This window comes from Canis lupus, chromosome 8 (assembly GCF_003254725.2).
Source record: "Canis lupus dingo isolate Sandy chromosome 8, ASM325472v2, whole genome shotgun sequence".
Lineage (NCBI taxonomy): Eukaryota > Metazoa > Chordata > Mammalia > Carnivora > Canidae > Canis > Canis lupus.
This window is the reverse complement of record NC_064250.1, coordinates 23,120,765-23,139,144: the sequence shown is the minus strand read 5'-3', so window position 1 is coordinate 23,139,144 and position 18,380 is coordinate 23,120,765.

Here is an 18,380-nt window from a genome sequence, read left to right as displayed (position 1 = left end):
TAAGGGTAAGTTTAAATCAAATTCAGAATACTCTAATATGATGGTGTGCTAACCACTTACCTCTAACAGGAAAATTAAGGGACAAAAGCATTAAAATAATAAGTTACAATAATTTGTTAATGTATACCAATAAAAATGGTAAATTGTAACATCAAAAAATGAAGGCAGGAATAAAAGGGTAGAGCTTTGTATGTGATAAAACTTAAGAGGTTATCAGGATAAAAGAGATGGTTATATCTATAAGATGTTTTATATACTGCCTCATACTAGTTGGAATGGCTAAAATTAACAAGTTAGGAAACAACAATGTGGGTAAGGATGTGAAGAAAGGGCAGCCCTCTTACACTGTTGGTAGGAATGCAAGCTGATACAGCCACTCTAGAAACAGTATGGAGGTTCCTCAAAAAGTTGAAAATAGAGCTACCCTATGACCCAGCAATTGCACTACTAGGTTTTTACTCCCAAAGGTACAAACGTAGTGATCTGAAGGGACACCTGCACCCCAATGTTTATAGCAGCAATGTCCACAATAGCCAAGCTATGGAAAAAGCCCAGGTGTCCATCAACAGATGAATGGATAAAGATGCAATGGACTATTACTCAGCCATCAGAAAAGATGAAATCTTACCATTTACATCAATATAGATAGAACTGGAGGGTGTTATGCTGAGTGAAACAAGTCAATCAGAGACAGATAATTATCATATGGTTTCATTCATATGAGGCATATAAGAAACAACACAGAAAATCATAGGAAGAAGGGAGGAAAAACAGAATGGGAAGAAATCAGAGGAGACAAACCATAAGAAATTCTTAACTATGGGGAGGAAACTGAGGGTTCCTGGAGGGGACATGGCAGGGGTAGGGTAACTGGGTGATGGGCATTAAAGAGGGCACATACGGTGATAATCATAGAGTGTTATATGCAACTGATGAATTACTGAACTCTAGTTTCTCATCAGAAACTAATGATGTACTTTATGTTGGCTAATTGAATTTAAATTTTAAAAAAGATGTTTTATATGAGCCTCATGGTAACCAAAAGGCAAACACTTATAATAGAAACACAAAAGATAAAGAAAAGGGAATCATAGCATAGCATTACAGAAAACCATCAATTTGCAAATGAAGACATAAAGAGAGGAAGAAAGGAACAAGGTAACTACAAACAGCAAAAACATAGTAAAATGGCATTAATAACTCTTAATAATTCATTGTTATTAATAGTCACTTTAATTGTAAATGGATTAAATACCCAATAAAAATACAGAGCGGCTGAATGGATTAAAAAATGAAAAACAAAAACAAAATGCAACTATGTTTTGCCTGCAAGAGACTCACTTGTGCTAGACATACTTAGACTCAAAATGAAGGGATGAAAAAAAATATTATAGGCAAGTAAAAACAAAAAGAGCAGAGCTATAAGCTATACTTATATCAGACAAATAGACTTTAAACCAACACTTACAGAAGAAACAAAGCAGATCATTACACAATAATAAAGTGCCAATCCATAAGGATATAACAATCATAAATATATATATACCCAACATCATAAGACCTACATATATTAAGCAAATATTAACAGATCTGAAATGAGAACTGACAATACAATAATAATAGGGGACTTTAATACTTCATTTTAAACAACAGATAAATATTCCACACATAAAAGTAGTAAGAAAACATTGGACTTAAACCACATTCTAGATTATATATACCTAACAGACATGTACAGAACACTTTATCTATTGGCAGCAGAATACACATTCCTCTCAAGGACATACAGAACATTCTTCAGGGTAGACCATTATGTTAGGTCACAATATAAGTCTTAGCAGACTTATGAAGATTGAAATATACCAAGTATATTTTCCAACCACAATGGTATGAAACTAGAAATCAATAACAAGAAGAAAATTGGAAATTTCACAAATGTGTGGAAATAACATTACACTCCTGAGCACCAAATACATCAAGAAAAAAATAAAAAGGGAAATTTAAAAATATTTTTAAATAAGCCAAAATCAAAACACAACATATCAAAACATGGAATGAAACAAAAGCCATTCTAAGAGGGAAGTTATAGCAATAAACACCTACATCAAAAAAAATAAAAATAAAAATAAAGATCTCAATTAAACAACCTAACCAAAGACCTCAAGGAACTAAAAAGGAAGAACAAACTAAGACCATACCATACTTAACATAAAGAAGGAAATAACAAACATCAGAGGAGAAATAAATTAGAGACCAGAAAAACAAACAACAAAAAATATCAATAAAACAAATAACTTATTTTTTGAAAAAATAAAAAAATGGATGAAACTTTAGCTAGCTTGAGAGAAAAAGAGAGAAAACTCAAATACATAAAATCAGAGATAAAAGAGGAGACATACAAATGATACCACAGAAATACAAAGGATCATAAGACTAATATGAATAATTAAACATTGCCACATTGCATAACCTAGAAGAAATGGATAAATTCCTAGAAACATACAACATACCAAGATTAAATCATGAAGAACTAGAAAATCTGAACAGATTAATTAATTTTAAGGAGACTGAATCAGTAGTCAAAGCCTCCCAATAAAGAAAAGTCCAGGACCAGATGATTTCTTTGTGAATTCTACCAAACATTCAAAGAATTAACATTAATCCTTCTCAAACTCTTCAAAAAAATTGAAAGGAAGAAATACTTGCAAAGTCGTTTTATAAAGCCAACATTACCCTAATATCAGAGCCAGATAAACACTACAAAAAAAGAGAGTTACAGGTCAATATCCCTGATGAATATAAATAAAAAAATTCTCAAAAAAATACTACCTAACTGAATTCAAAAGCACATTAAAAGATCAAGTAGGATTTATCCCTGAGATGCAAGGACATTTTAAAATGCACAAATCAATAAATGTGATACAACATGTTAAAAGAATGAAAGATAAAAACCACACGATCATCTCAATAGGTACAGAAAAAGCATTTGGCAAAATTCAATATCCATTCATGATAAAAAATCTCAACAAGCTGAGTATTAAAGGAACATATTTGCTCATAGTAAATGCCATATATGACCAGCCCACACTAATATCATACTCAATGGTGAAAGATTGAAAGCTTTCCCTTCAACACCAGCAACAAGACAAGGTTTGCAGTCTCTCTATATTTATTCAATATAGGAAGTCCTAGCCAGAGCAATCAGGCAAGAAAAAGAAATAAAAGGCATCCAAATCAGAAAGGATGAAATAGAATGGTTTGTTTTCAGATGCTATAATCTTATATGATAGAAAACCCTATAGTCCACAGAAAAACTGCTAGACATAATTAACAAATGCAAGTAAAGTTGTAGGATACAAAAATCAATATACAGAAATCAGTTGTGTTTCTATACCCTAACAATGAAATATCTGAAAATGAAAGAAAACAATTCCATTTATAATAGCATCAAAAAAAGGTAAAATAGAATAAATTTAACTAAGTAGGTGAAAGAGCTGTACAGTGAAAACTATGTGACTTTGATGAAAGAAATTAAAGATGAGACAAATAAATGAAAAATATTCTGAGTTCATGATTAGGAAGAAGTAATGTTATTTAAAATGTTCATACTATCTAAAGTTATCTATATATTCAATGCAGTCTCTATCAAAATTCTGATAGCATTTTTTATAGAAATAGAACAAACAATCCTAAAATTCATATGGAATCACAAAAGACGCCAAATATCCAAAGACACAAGAGAAAAACAAAGCTAAAAAAAAGAGAGAGAAAGAGAGAGAAACAAAGCTGGAGGCATCAAGCTTCCTGATTTCAAACCATAATACCAAGCTACAGTACTCAAAACAGTATGATACTGGCATAAAAATAGAAACAGACCAGTGGAACAGAATCAAGAGCCTAGAAATAAACTCTTGCATATATGATCAACTAATATTTGACAAGGGATCCCAGCATACTCAATGGAAAAGGATACTCCTTAATAAATGGTGTAGGAAAACTGGATAATCATATGCAAAGTAACGAAACTGGATGTCTATCTTACACCATAAACAAAAATTAACTTGAAATGTATTAAAGACTGAAACATAAGATCTGAAATGATAAAAACTCCTAGAAGAAAACATAGGAAAGAACACCTTGATAGTGACCTTGACAACATTTTTTTTGGAAATGACATGAAAAGCACAAGCAACAAAATAAAAACTAAACAACTGGGACTACATCAAATTTTAAAGCTTTTGCACAGAAAAAAAAATCAACCAAATTAAAAGGCAACCTTTGGAATAGGAGAAAAATTTTGCAAATCATATATCTGATAAGGAGTTAATATCCAAAATACATTTAAAAATCCTATAACTCAATAGCAAAACCAAAATGATTAAAAAATGGTCAGAGGACCTGAATAGAAATTTTGCAAAGAAGATATACAGATGGCCAACAGGTACTAATCACCACTAATCATCAGTGCAATGCAAATCAAAACCACAATGAGATACCACCTCACACCTGCCAGAATACCAATCATCAAAAAGGCAAGAGAAAACAATTGTTGGTGAGAATGTAGACATAAGAGAATCCTTGAACACTGCTGGTAGGAATGTAAACTGGTGGAGTCACCCTGGAAAACAATTTGGAGTTTCCTCAAAAAATTAAAAATAGAACTACCATATGATCCACCAATTCCACTTCCAGAATATATCCAAAGGAAATTAAATCAGGATTTTGAAGAGCTATCTGTACTCTCTCATTCACTATAGCATCATTTACAAGAGCCAGGATATAGAAACAACCTAAGTATTCATCTCCAGGTGAATGAATAAAGAAGAGATGTTATATATATGCAATAGCATATTATTAAGCTATTAATAAGCTATTAAAGAAGGAAATCCTATCATTTGTGGAAACATGGATGGACTTTGAAGGCATTATCCTAAGTGAAATAAGTCAGAGAACAAAAAACACTACATGATACCACTTATATGTAGAATCTAAAAAATCGAGCTTGTAGAATAAGATAGTAGAATGGTGATTGCCAGAGGATGTGGAATGAGACTAACAGGAAGATGCTGGTCAGAGGTACAAACTTCCAATTATGAGATGAATAAGTTCTGGGATAATTATAATGTACAGCATAGTGACCATAGTTAACAATACTGTGCTATACACTTGAAAGTTGCTAAGAGAATATGTGTTAAAGTTTTTCACCACACACACATACACACACATACAAAGATAATAATGTGAGGTGATGGAGATGTTAACTAACAGTATTGTTGTAATAATTTTGCAATATATACATATATAAAATCATCATGCTATAGACCTTAAATTTACACAATGTGAAATGCTAATTATATCTCAATAAAACTAGAAAAACTAAAATAATATTTAGTGTACATTTTAGTCTCAAAATTATTAGGCATAACATAACAGGACTTACATATTGCAAATACTTAAATACAATAATATCTAAAAATCAAAGACTCAAGGATCTCAATTTAAAGAGTCTGAGAAAATAAAAGCCTTTCCTTTCATATTAACACTAAACAAGATAAAATGTTTTATAAATAAAAAAGGTTTTGTAAGTAAACTTACATTACACATTTAAAATGAAATGTTGAAAGATTCATTTTTCATATAGCCATAGCAAAGATCTTGTTTTTATGATTTTGTTCAAGCAACCAATCATCAATTCAGAACAGAAAATTTTATGAAAATATATTTTTCTCTTAACATTAAAAAAAAACCTAAAATGGACTAAATGTTTCACTTTTAAAATAATATCTTTTGCAATTTTTCCCCACAACAGACCTACATTCACAGATATGGCTTCTAACACATTTAATTGTTCCATTAAATTGTCCACAATTAAATTGTTTATCCAGACTATAAAATAAATTGGCTGTTAAATTGAACAGAATTTAACATGTATGTTTGTAATCAAGGGTTTTAACAGAGAGGTTTTAGATTTTATGAAAACTACACACTCTTTCCAGAAATAAGCACACACACAAAATTTTACATAGAATTTAGGGTGATCTCTAAATGAAGAGCCTCCATTATCCCCTAGATTCCATGGACCATAGATTAACCCATAGTTAAACATATAGAAGACATGTAAACATCTGTATAGAATACCACTTCCTGGGGTGCCTGGGTGGCTCAGTTGAATAAGCTTCTGTCTCGGCTCAGGTCATGATCCCAGGGTCCTGGAATCAAGCCCCAAGTCGGGTTCCCTACTTCTCCCTTGTAGGGGAGCCTGCTTCTCCCTCTCCCCGCCCCACACTCATGCTTTCTCAATATCTCTCTCAAATAATTTTTTTTTAAAAAAAGAATACCATTTACTGAATCTGTGAAAAATACCAGGTACTGTCCTAAGTACTTTATTTATTTAATCAATCCTCACAAAAATCCATGTAAAACATGTAGTAGTATCACCACTTTACAGACAACAAAAATAAAGTTGAGAGAGTAAATCACATAGGTAGTGTCACACAACCTGAAAATATAAAATTTGATGCTCTTTCCATCATTCCATTCTGTAATAGCTTTTCTAGGGTCATGTAAAACATTAACTTAGAGGCACGATCTGAATTTAGATCCTTTTGCTTTTTTTTTTTTCTTTTACTTCACTTACAGAGTAGCACCGAATTCTTCAAGCATATCTGTTCTCATAAAATAGACAATGGAATTCACAGTGGGCCCAATTTTCCATCCCTATTTCCAAGAGGGTATTTAATGCTTATTAATTAGGCTATTGTGTTTTTTAAATATTTCTCCACTATTCCCCAACCCGCAGAACAAATATAAATCATAGACATTAAAAATGTTTTTGAGGTTATTTTAAGTTCACTGTAAAAATTCACTTAGTCGCTCAATAGTAAGTATTGTTTTTTTTTTTTTATTTTAAACAATGAGCTACTCTTTTTCATCCTCAGGGTCTTAAAAATTTCACAGAATTGTTCAGCAATGTACATACAGTTCACACCTTTAAACTCTTTCTGTGAATAAGTTCTTACATGCTTCATAAACACTATACTCAGAGCCATCTAGGCCTTCAAGAAAAATGAAATTACCCAGCTAGCTAGCTCCTAGCATTCACTTGCTAAAATGAACCATAAGAGGATCTTTAACAGTTTGATAAAGCAAGGAGAAACCTGAATTTCAAACTTGTTCTATCCTCCCATTGAAAACTGATGAGTATATGCTAAATGATAACAGAGTTTGTAGCTTAAGTGAAGCAACATATACTTCTCTTCAACCTTAGTATGTGTTGCTGGGTTGGCGGCTATCTGTTGCCTTGTAATTTTAACATATTCATCATGCTGTACTTTCAGATATAAATCATAAGCTTGTTCTAAACCAGATCTACATTTTCACTAAGATCAGGTATGAATGAAAATTTGTCACTTGGTATATTGCAATCAGAATGGACACAACAAACTCCTGAACCTGAAAAAAGATTTATCATTCAGTGATTTGAAATTATTCACTAACACTCTAATGCAAAATTAATTTATGCAACTAATATAAATTTAAAGGATTACTTTTCTTGATATACAGAAAACTCATACAAATCTCTGAGAAAGAAGCTGAAGCTTCAATACAAAGAAAAAAAAATAAAAGCCACAATTATAAGTAGACTGTCCCCACCCCTACAAGTATACAAAAGTAAATGTTCAATGTTAAGAATCTGAAAAATACATATATATGCTGAGAAATTTTCAATGAATTACAACTTAAGAACCCCCCAAAAGTATTGTGATATATTTCCTAATATTTATTTTTAAATATTTGCTTAATTAATTTAATTACAGAATGGAAATGATATTGTATTTACAGCTCTGTTTCCATTTTCCATTCACATTGTGATCATTTTATCATGTCATTAAACATTCCTTGAAAACATCCTGTAGACATATTAAAATAAACAAATCCTTAAGGGAATATTTAGGAAGTATTATAAAGCAATATTCAAATGACTTTCTATCACACACAGATTTTAGAACATAAGGGATTCCCTGTAGGGAGTAGAGACAAAGACTTTGTCCTCTAAAATACTTTCCTAGGCTTTATATAATCTTGCCAACTGACACTATTTTTCTTAACTTTTGTCCTAGATTTATTTTTTTTCTGAGTAAATGTCACACTACCTATGCAGAATTATGTTATTTAACATTATTGTTTTCAGAACCCCTTCTTTGTGATTCCAGAAAAATTAAATTAAATATAGACAGTAAATTATGAGTTTTCTCAAGATAATCAGATTTTTTAAACCCTTAATTATGTAGATATTAGCCAAAACCTCGTTAATTTTTACTTATAGAGCTCTGACCAGAGTTTGCATGCTATTACCTTACATTATATATACATTCTGACAAGAAAACAAATTTCCTAGTCTTAATGTAGAGACTGACTTAGAATATATTTTATAGCTCTGATGTAAATATGTTGTGATCTTCAAACATCCTGAAAAACTGCATTTTTGATCCAAGGTATAAATAGTCAAAAGTTCTAATTTTAGCATATATTCTTTTAAAAAAAAAAAAAATGATTATAAGACTTGAGTGAGGGCAGCCCAGGTGGCTCAGCAGTTTAGCGCTGCCTTCAGCCCAGGGCCTGATCCTGGAGACCCGGGATGGAGACACACCTTCATCTCACTGCGTGGAGCCTGCTTCTCCCTCTGCCTGTGTCTCTGACTCTCAATCTCTCTCTGTGTCTCCCATGAATAAATAAAATCTTAAAAAAAAATAAAGACTTGAGTGGAGGCTATACCTAACTTCAGAAGTTTTATAAAATGTTAGACTAAGAAGAAAATCCAGTTAAATAGTATTCAAACTTGGAATTTCTTGTCCATCTCTAAATATTTGTTTGGATCAAGGGAAATCCACACATGTACTTATTTAAAGTTATTTACATACACATTATGGGAAAAGAATCTTCAGGACTGTAACTATCCTGTTACAAGCCTTAATGACCTCTCATTGCATAATGGATAGCGTCCAAACTCCTTTCTGGATGAGGATATGCATGGCAAATCAGGCATCATCACAGCCCAGGTAATCTGTTTAAGCTTCCTTCCCCCATGCCTTCTCTCCAGCCCAGCAACTCAAGTTTCTTACAAAACACACTTATTCTGTCCTCACAGTTTCACTTATGACTATGGACCATTTGCTCTATTCCACTTTATCAGACTCTAGAGAAGAGCCATGCCTTCAAGATCTCTTCTCAGGTACACTTCTTCCATTAAACTTTTCCTGAATACAGGGCTTTTATTGTACTTCTCATATATGTTGGTGCTTGGTTACATTCAACTGGTCATTATACTCTGGACTATACTCTTTTGTCTGATGTACACAAATTCTTCCTCCTGAACAAGATTGTAACATACTAAAAGGCAATTATAAAATACCCCATGAACAGCACACTGAGATGCAGTCTAGCAAGAATTCAATAAATACTTTAAAGTTTTCTTCCTAAACTACCAATGCAGTCTATTGCTGCACATACTACCACAGCTGTGAATGTGATCCGAAGTAGAAATGGAAAGGTTTTGAAATAGTTTTATTGACTGAAATATAACAACAGTCAAAATGCTTGTCATAAAATTTCATTATGTCCCTAAACTTCAAAGAAGTCACATAAATAAAATAACTAACCAGCTCTTCATTAGCTAGAGCTTAATACTTTCAATGGCTGCCCTTATGGTAAACATGGCATAAATATGGTAAAAAAACATAAATACAAAAATATTTATCTAAATCCAAATCAGTTAAGATTTTAATATTAACAAGGTGAAAAGAACGGGCCCCAAAGAATTTGGGGTAATGTCAAAAATATGCTTATCCTTAAGAAATCTCTAAATTTAATTAATTATATAACACTTTTACAATCTCTTTTTATTTGAATCTTGATTTCTAATCATTCCTATACTTCTTGGGCATATTTCACATCATAATTTGTCTATTAAAATTCTGATATAATTTTATCTTAGTTAATAAAAAAATATTCACAAAGTAGGCAAATTGGTATCATTTTAGGAGAGTAAGAAAAACAAAAATGGTAAAAGATTCTGAGTGACTCCTAGACAAACTCCCTGAGTGATTCTCTTGGATAGAGGAAAATGGACTCACATTTCTTCCAGTAAAAAAAAAAAAAAAAAAAAGAGTAAGAATTTTCCACATAGTTGGCAAACAGTTGAAACCAGGAATTCTTCATTTGTAAATACTTAGAATCTACTATATCCATTATCCATTATTTTGTTATGCAGAGAAGGCTACCATCATTATATAAGCTTCAACTATTTTAAATACAAATCCTTTGCCTAAGCTCAGTAAAAATGCTATCTAAGGCTTCACTTCCAAAGAAACTGCAAGGCAATTGAAAATATACATAGGAAATACTAATGAGCATTTGAATTACTCAGCAGCCTGGTCTATTTGATGATTTCATATTTAGTGTCCTGTCTCTAAACATTAAAGGTGTTTATAAGTATCTTGAATCCCTATTTTGATATGCACATTTGTGTATTTACTTATTTTTTTCCATGGGTAGGCACTCTTCATTTCAATTAGTACCAGTTCCTTAAGAGTAAAGTCTTTAATGTCTTTATTAGTTATTCAAGCAGCCAATTCTATGCTTTAAAAGCAACAGGTGCTTACAAAATATAAATTGGAAAATAAATAAATATATTTAAATTTGCCCACAGTAGATTTACGAAGTGGGAAATTTAGTAGAGGTCATTAAAGAAACTTCAAATTTTTCCAAGTTAAACATCATTTAAGATAATAACTAATAATTACTGTGCGCAGAGATTTATGTGTTTTGTTCATTCAGGTATCTCCAGTGCCTGATACATTGTAAGCATGCAAATATTTGCTGAATGAATGAATGAATAATTTTGTTATAATTAACAGGGGATACCTTAAGAATGTGATTTATATTGCAAACAGCATATACTACAAATGTTTAATTCAAACTCTATTGCATACAAATCTTTATCTTTTTTAAATCATTTTATCTTCATATCTTTTCTTGACTTCATTGAACTTAGTATCTATAGTAATAGGAAATGGGAATAGTTTTGCTCTCCTAAATTTACAAACACCTTTTATACCGTTTAAATTTATCCCACTTTCATTTTTTAGTTCAGTGTCCAATTTATAGTAAGAAGTTCAAAAGCTAGGCTGAAAGAACTTAGTTAGTCAAATATTCAACCCTGAAAAATAAAAAGTTGAAAATATCTTCTATCGTAAGTCTGCCAGCTAAATGCGAACAGATGAACATTTTTTAAAAATCTTTTAATCCAATTCTACTAAAATTATTTAGGAAAAACTTTTCATTGTCTTACACTGCACAAGCTACTAGGGGTATCAAAGAAATATATTCTTGCACTGGAGGAATTCACAGAGAGATGTATGCACATAAAGCAATTAGACAACAAGACACAACAACACAGGCTCTAAGGGACACATTGGGCTGGTGACTATATACTATGACTTAGTCTTTGGATTTAAAAGTAATATTTGGATTAGTAGTAACCCATCTTGTTTGTTAAAATGAAGTACAAGCTCATGATTTTCAAACTCCAGATGCATTTTTAATTTTAATAGCCACTAGGTAATAATTGATACACATTTAGAATTAACAATTAAAGTTTTAAATTGAGGTACAACAAAGGAGTCTGAGTAGATTTCTCCTGAATTTGCTATTTTTTCTTATCTATAACTCTTGTACTCTTTAAAATTCAAAGCTTTATTTTATGCATTGAAAGAGGTCACCATCAATAAAGAAACCATCAATAAAAAATTAACTCCAAATAGTATCCTTTTTCTCTAGAAATAGAGTTTGGAAGAATAGGACTTATTATCCATAGAAATAAACACTTTCTGTCATTCAAAAATTTTCAAGTATCTCTATGTGTGAAGCACTATTATAGGGACTCAGGATATAACAGGTAAAAAGACAAAGTTCTTCCTTTATAGTTCCTTTTCCATAACTTATACTCCAGGAAGGGATGGAAAAGATAAATAAGTAACAAAGAATTTAAGTGTCAAGGAGGATATAGAGTGACTGGGACACTTCTGAGAAGGGGACACTCTTAAGGGAAATAACTGTTAAATAAGACAGCCAAGTAAGGCACATCTGAGGAAATAATATTGATACTGAAACTTCATTGAAAATGCTCCATGTGAAAATGGGTGTGACCTTGCCACACAACAATCTTGTCAGAGTTTTTGTAGATAAAAGAGAAAGCATAAGCATATTTAGAGATGCCTAAGGGAGGAGGCTTAGCATCATCCAGTTACAGCAAGAAGCCCAGGGCAGCTGAGAAGTCTGGAAGGTAGAGAAAGAGTTGTGCTGTGTGAGAAGGCACTAGGACAAGTGCAGGACAGATTTTATAAGGCATTGTAGGCCATCTTAAGTGGTAAGGGGCAACTTTGATTCTAAGTGCAATGGGAAGGAATTAGAGGCGTCTAAACAAAAGAATTATATTATTTATTTTTTTAAATAACGTGTATTTATTATTGCTACACAATTTGCTAAGTGCTTTATAGATTTTATTTAATCATTACATCAATGCTGTAAAGTCAATCATATTATCCCCATTTTACAGAATATAAAACTGAGGTAGAGAGGGATTATGGAATATGCTCAAATCACAAAACTGCAAAGTGCTGGGAGAGGTGTTCTAAACTAAGTTCTTCATTCCACGGTCTAGGCTCACAACTGTCTATACTCACAAATGGTGCTAGGTTCCTCAGGACATGCACACAACTCAGATGAAAAGGGCCAAACGTGGACACAGGTCACAGAAGAGAAATCAGATGTACAGCTAGAATATAATATTCCTTGAAACTAAAACAATAGGGTATTTTAAAAAAAAAGATTTTGTTTATTTATTTGAGAGAGAGGGAGAGAGAGAGAATGAGTTGGGAGGAGAGGCAGAAGGAGGAGAAGCAGATTCCCCCGCTGAGCAGGGAAGTCCCATGCTGGACAGGACCCTGAGATCACAACCTGAGCCAAGGCAGACGCTTAACTGACTGAGCCACCCAGGCCCCAAAAGGGTACTTTAGATCGCATTGTAAGTTATTAATTTTATGTAAGTTATTTTTTTGAGAAGCTTGCTTAAAGATATCAGCAACTGTTAACTTTCTGCCACTGTTTTCTCCTCAAGGGCATAATAATTACCTCAAATATCTTTGAATCCTCTACTTTTCCTATCACAGTGCCTTACAAAAAGTGGAGATTTAAAGTATTTGTTGAACAAATGAAATACTAAAAATGAAAAAAAGACTTCCTTGTCACCTGGCATCGTGGGAAACTTTAGCCTTAATAATCCGCTGATGCTGCTTGATGCTGATGCCCGATCTTAGTGAAACCAGTTTTCAATGGGTTCACTTTGAACTTGAAGCTGTACTTTGAGAAATCTTGAAAGTGTCTTTAAAAGTTCAAAATCTGGCTGTAGACACTTTTAACTTTACAAATTTTTAGGTATGTTTCCCTGATTTTTGAAACGTCAGGTACCTTGTAGATACATTAAAGCCCCTGCCTTTTGTTTGCTTTAACTAGATAATTTCACAGACTCCTTGTCAGGTGGATAAATATAACTCCTCCCCTGAAAAAGTCCTACTCCCCCTCTGAAATGCTTGTGGGGATTTGTAGCAGCAACCCTTTTCGGTTAGGTTTTGATCCTTCCTGGTAATTTCTTGTTTCTTTCAGGATAAAATGTAATGGCAATAGCTTTGATGTCTTTATCTTGCTTTATTTATCCTTTCTTCTTTAAGAAGCAGTTCTTGTTCATTCTTGGCTCTCAGAATGTGCTTTATGTAACATCAGCATGAAAAGAATTAGAATGGAAATGTATATCCCTTTTTGGAATTGTGTCTATTTACCTAATATAAAAGTTACAGCAGTTTTTCAAAAGCATAGTGGAACAATGCTGTATTCATCCCAATTTCACAGTAACATCTGAGCTGTGAACAACCTATCTGACGAGAATGAATATTAAATCAGGACATGTGGAAGAAAAATAAAATAGACCTTTCTTAGTGAAATAAATAAATGATAGATGCACTTCAATATAAAACCTGATAAATAATTAAAACATGGCTTAAAATAAGGGACATAAATTGCCAGAAAATAATTTTGAAATGATTCACCAGTCTTTAAGTGAATGACTTCACTTTCTCAATGGCAGTGACATATTTTCAATATCACCCACTCATTTTTTTCCTTTGTTCTTTTCCCACCCCAATCTCTCAGGAACTATAAACTAATATTTATGGCATATTGACTATGGGTCCAGTATTATGCTAGGCAAAATTATCTGTAATACCAAATCTGACCTCAAAAGACATCTTCTTGTTGAAACAACAGTAACATAAGTAATAAAAATATTATTAAGAGCTAGATCATATGCTATAAGAATTGGAATAGGACTTCCAAGAGAGGAGATATCTGTATGAACTGAAGAGTCTAGGGGTAGAATTATGAAAGAAAAAGTATTTTGAGCAAGATATTTAAATATAAAGGCAATTAAATTACCCCTTAACTAGGGCTAGAGGCCATAGGTAATCTGATTCCATTCTCCCTCTCAATTCTTGTAGCCTGCTACTTTCTCTGCTCCAATCACAGCTGCCTTGCTATTTGTTGGTGGACTCACACATACAGTTCATGCCTGTGCACACCCAAAAGTTCAAAAAATGAGTCTTAACCCACTTAAGAACCATTGATCTAAATAACCTTTTATTACGTCTATAAAACCCCTGCATAATAATCTTGGGAATAAATTAAGTGTGAAAACTCAATGCAAACTTTATAATTAAAACCCAAACCAAGAGCAAAAATGTCTTTGCAGAGATTGAACAAGATAGTTCAGAAAGCAATCTTTTAGCTCACTGGCTTTCAAAAAGATCATATTGGCACATTTTCAAATATATCTGACACATATAAAAATATTCTGATTCAGAAAATCTGTAACAACAAAAGCATAGCAAACATAAATGAAATATTTGTGAAGATTTGCAGCATAGCCTCCACCAACATATATTTAGCCATGTCGATCAAGTCAATACATGGCACTGAACTATCACAGTGCCTGGCACTTAGTTACTCAATAAATATCTATTAAATATCTATTAAGTAAATTGACGCATAAATGAAAAAAGAGAATGAGTCACATCATTTGCTTTTTTAATCAATAAATATCTATTAAATATCTATTAAGTAAATTGACGCATAAATGAAAAAAGAGAATGAGTCACATCATTTGCTTTTTTAATCAGATGGAGCTATGACATCCTGGGAAAATGACCTCACCTTGCATACTCGTTAATGTGGTTTTAACAGGTATAGCTAAAAGACCCTACTATCACAACTAATTTAGGTTTTAGAAAAGGTATTATTGTTTCCCATTTGATTCTTCACCTGATGAAATCTACCTCATTCTTTAAACCTCGGCTCAAAAACAAAACTTTGTTAAATCTTATGTAGATCCAGCAATGTCACTTTTTGAACTTTATCCCAAGTAAGTAATTAGTCACATGTATAGAGATATACAAGGATGTTCATCAAAGCATTGTCTATAATAGAAAAAAAATAGATCTGAGTTGAACAGAGTTAGAATGCTAACAAATTATGACTTATCCATTTATGATGACTATGTAGTCAGTGAAAATAATAATTAATATCTATTAAAATAATGGTTGCAAATATTGGTAAGTAAAAACAGTAATATTCCATTTTAAATATATATTTATATGAATGGAATTTTGGAAAAATGACTATTTTTTCTGACATTGAATCAATTTTCTAACATTGAATCATTTTGACATGTTAAAAATTATTAGTTCTGGTGGAGGGACTATATGATTTCAAAATAATTGTTATTCACTTTCTAATTTTTCTGTAGTAATCATATATTCCTTGTGTTATTTTAGAAAGGGACAAATAAAAAGAAAAAACTTTTATAGTTATCATGTTTTCCTACTTTTATTTGCCTTCTAAGAAGCACAGACTCAAATCTAAAGCCTGTTACTAGCAATACATCTAATCCAATGGCATGTACTTTGTGTACTAACCTTATATCTGGCTTCACATTATCTTTATACTTTATTTTGTTTTCATCCTTGTTTCTTCATTCATTCTTATCTTGTTATATCTTTTGTGCTTTTATAAGTCCATGGTTTTAAATATCATGGCATTTAACTACATGGTATAAGGAAGTCTGGGTATCAGCTCCAATAGGTAGTACCACTAGGATAGCAATTAGCTTGGTGAATCCAACACACTTTAAGCTGGTCCTCTGTGCCATGGGTTCAAAACACTAATTTTTATCAGCCCACTAAAAATGGATTTGTCCCTTTAGGACAAATTCTCAGAAACCAGTGAAAAGGAGAATGGCATTGTATTAATTCACAGTAAGAAATAAATCTAGCATTTATACCAAATGTCCATATTGACCAGACCAGCTGACTCCCTTCCTGTGAGAAAACTGCAAAGAGAACCAAAATATTAGAAGATTACTTGGTGGTCATGGAATCAGAAAAAGGCATATTTTTATTAAAGAATGACTCTTGGTTGAAACATCTTTAGGCATTCTTATTTACTGTAAGAAAGAGATGGCCTTGCCAAAGATCTCATAACATCAGAGAAAAATAGTGAGGCATAGTAATGTGGATAAGAGCGTGGGCTTTACAGAGGGGCAAAGATTCAAGACCCTGGTTCCAACATATTCTATGTGAACTTGAACTCTAAGTCTCAGTTTTCTGTTAATTGAGTATTTATTTAGGTAATAACAGAGGAGGCTTAAGTTTAAACCACTTTAAACTGAGGATTTTGTATACTAAATATAATAGTTCTGGTAGTGAATGTGAATCCATCAGGCTGGGAAAATAAAGTTGTAATTTTTAAAATAATTGCAACTACCAGGCAGCCCGGGTGGCTTAGTGGCTAAGTGCCCATCTTTGGCTCAGGGCATGATCCTGGAGACCCAGGATTGAGTCCCACGTCGGGCTCCCTGCATGGAGCCTGCTTCTGCCTCTGCCTGTGTCTCTGCCTCTCGCTCTCTCTCTGTGTCTCTCATGAATAAATAAATAAAACCTTTAAAAAAAAAAGTACTACGCTTCCTTAGTGACATCTCAAATAACTTTCAGTCACTCAGTTATTTAAACAGTCTCATTTTCTTATTAAGACTTCATCCGTTCATTTTGAAATTTCTAATGCATGTTTAATTTGGCATATTCATCGCAGTTTACTGCGGATTCCAGAATAGATATTCAAAATGTGATCCATGTACTGGCACAAAACTGATATCTGATTGTTGCTGCACCATGACAGGATAAGGAGCTTGCACCAGAATGAAAATCAGCTCCATTGCTAAATACAATTTGTAGTTGAAATGAAAGAAGGAATAAACAAATCCATAATTATAGTTGGAATTTCAACACTCTTAGTAATTAAGAGGAGTAGATAGAAAACCAATAAAGATGTAGAAGACTTGAAAACTACTATCATAGAAATTGACCTAATTGATGTTTACAGGGCATGTCACTCAACAAAAGCAAAATGCAAATTCTCTTAAGTGTGCATGGGTAATATTTTGAATTGAATAAAAACAAAGACATAATGTATAAAAATTTATGGGATGCAACCAAGAGTGTATTTAGAGAAGAATTTGTGGCTATAATTGCTTATATTAGTAAAAAAATAAAGATCTAAAATCTATTCTCTAACCTCCTACTTAAAAATAAAAACTTTAGAGAGAAAATTAAACACAAAGTAGGAGGGAAATAACATAGAGAAGAAAGAAATTAATTAAATAGAAAATAAAAAAGAAAAATTATCAAAATAACTTCTTTAAAATTAATAGATATTATAAAACTCTAGCTAGAATGATAAGAAGAGAGGAGGCACAAATTACCAAAGTCAATGAAAAAAGAGAACACATCACTACAGAACCTACAGACTAATGAAAGATAATGAGGGGATAATATGAACAACTTTGTACCAAGACATTCAACAATTTCATCACTAACGATGCAGCCAATATTGAAGAACAACAAGAGAGACTTATGAAAACATTATGGTAATACTTTCAAAAACCTAAATAAAGTGGGAAAATTCCATGAATGGCACAGATTACCAAAACTAACACAGGAGAATAGAGAAAAATGATCTCAGATAGAAAGCCAAGGATGCATGAGAGAATGAAGAAAAACTGTAAATATATGGGTAAATCTAAATGCATACTTTCTGCATAAAACATTAGTGATAATGTCTTGTGAGATGTTAACTATAAAGATAATTAAAATACATGATGAGTAGATTATATCCTGGGAGAGAAATAAATGCTGAAAGTGTTCCCTATTCTTGCATTG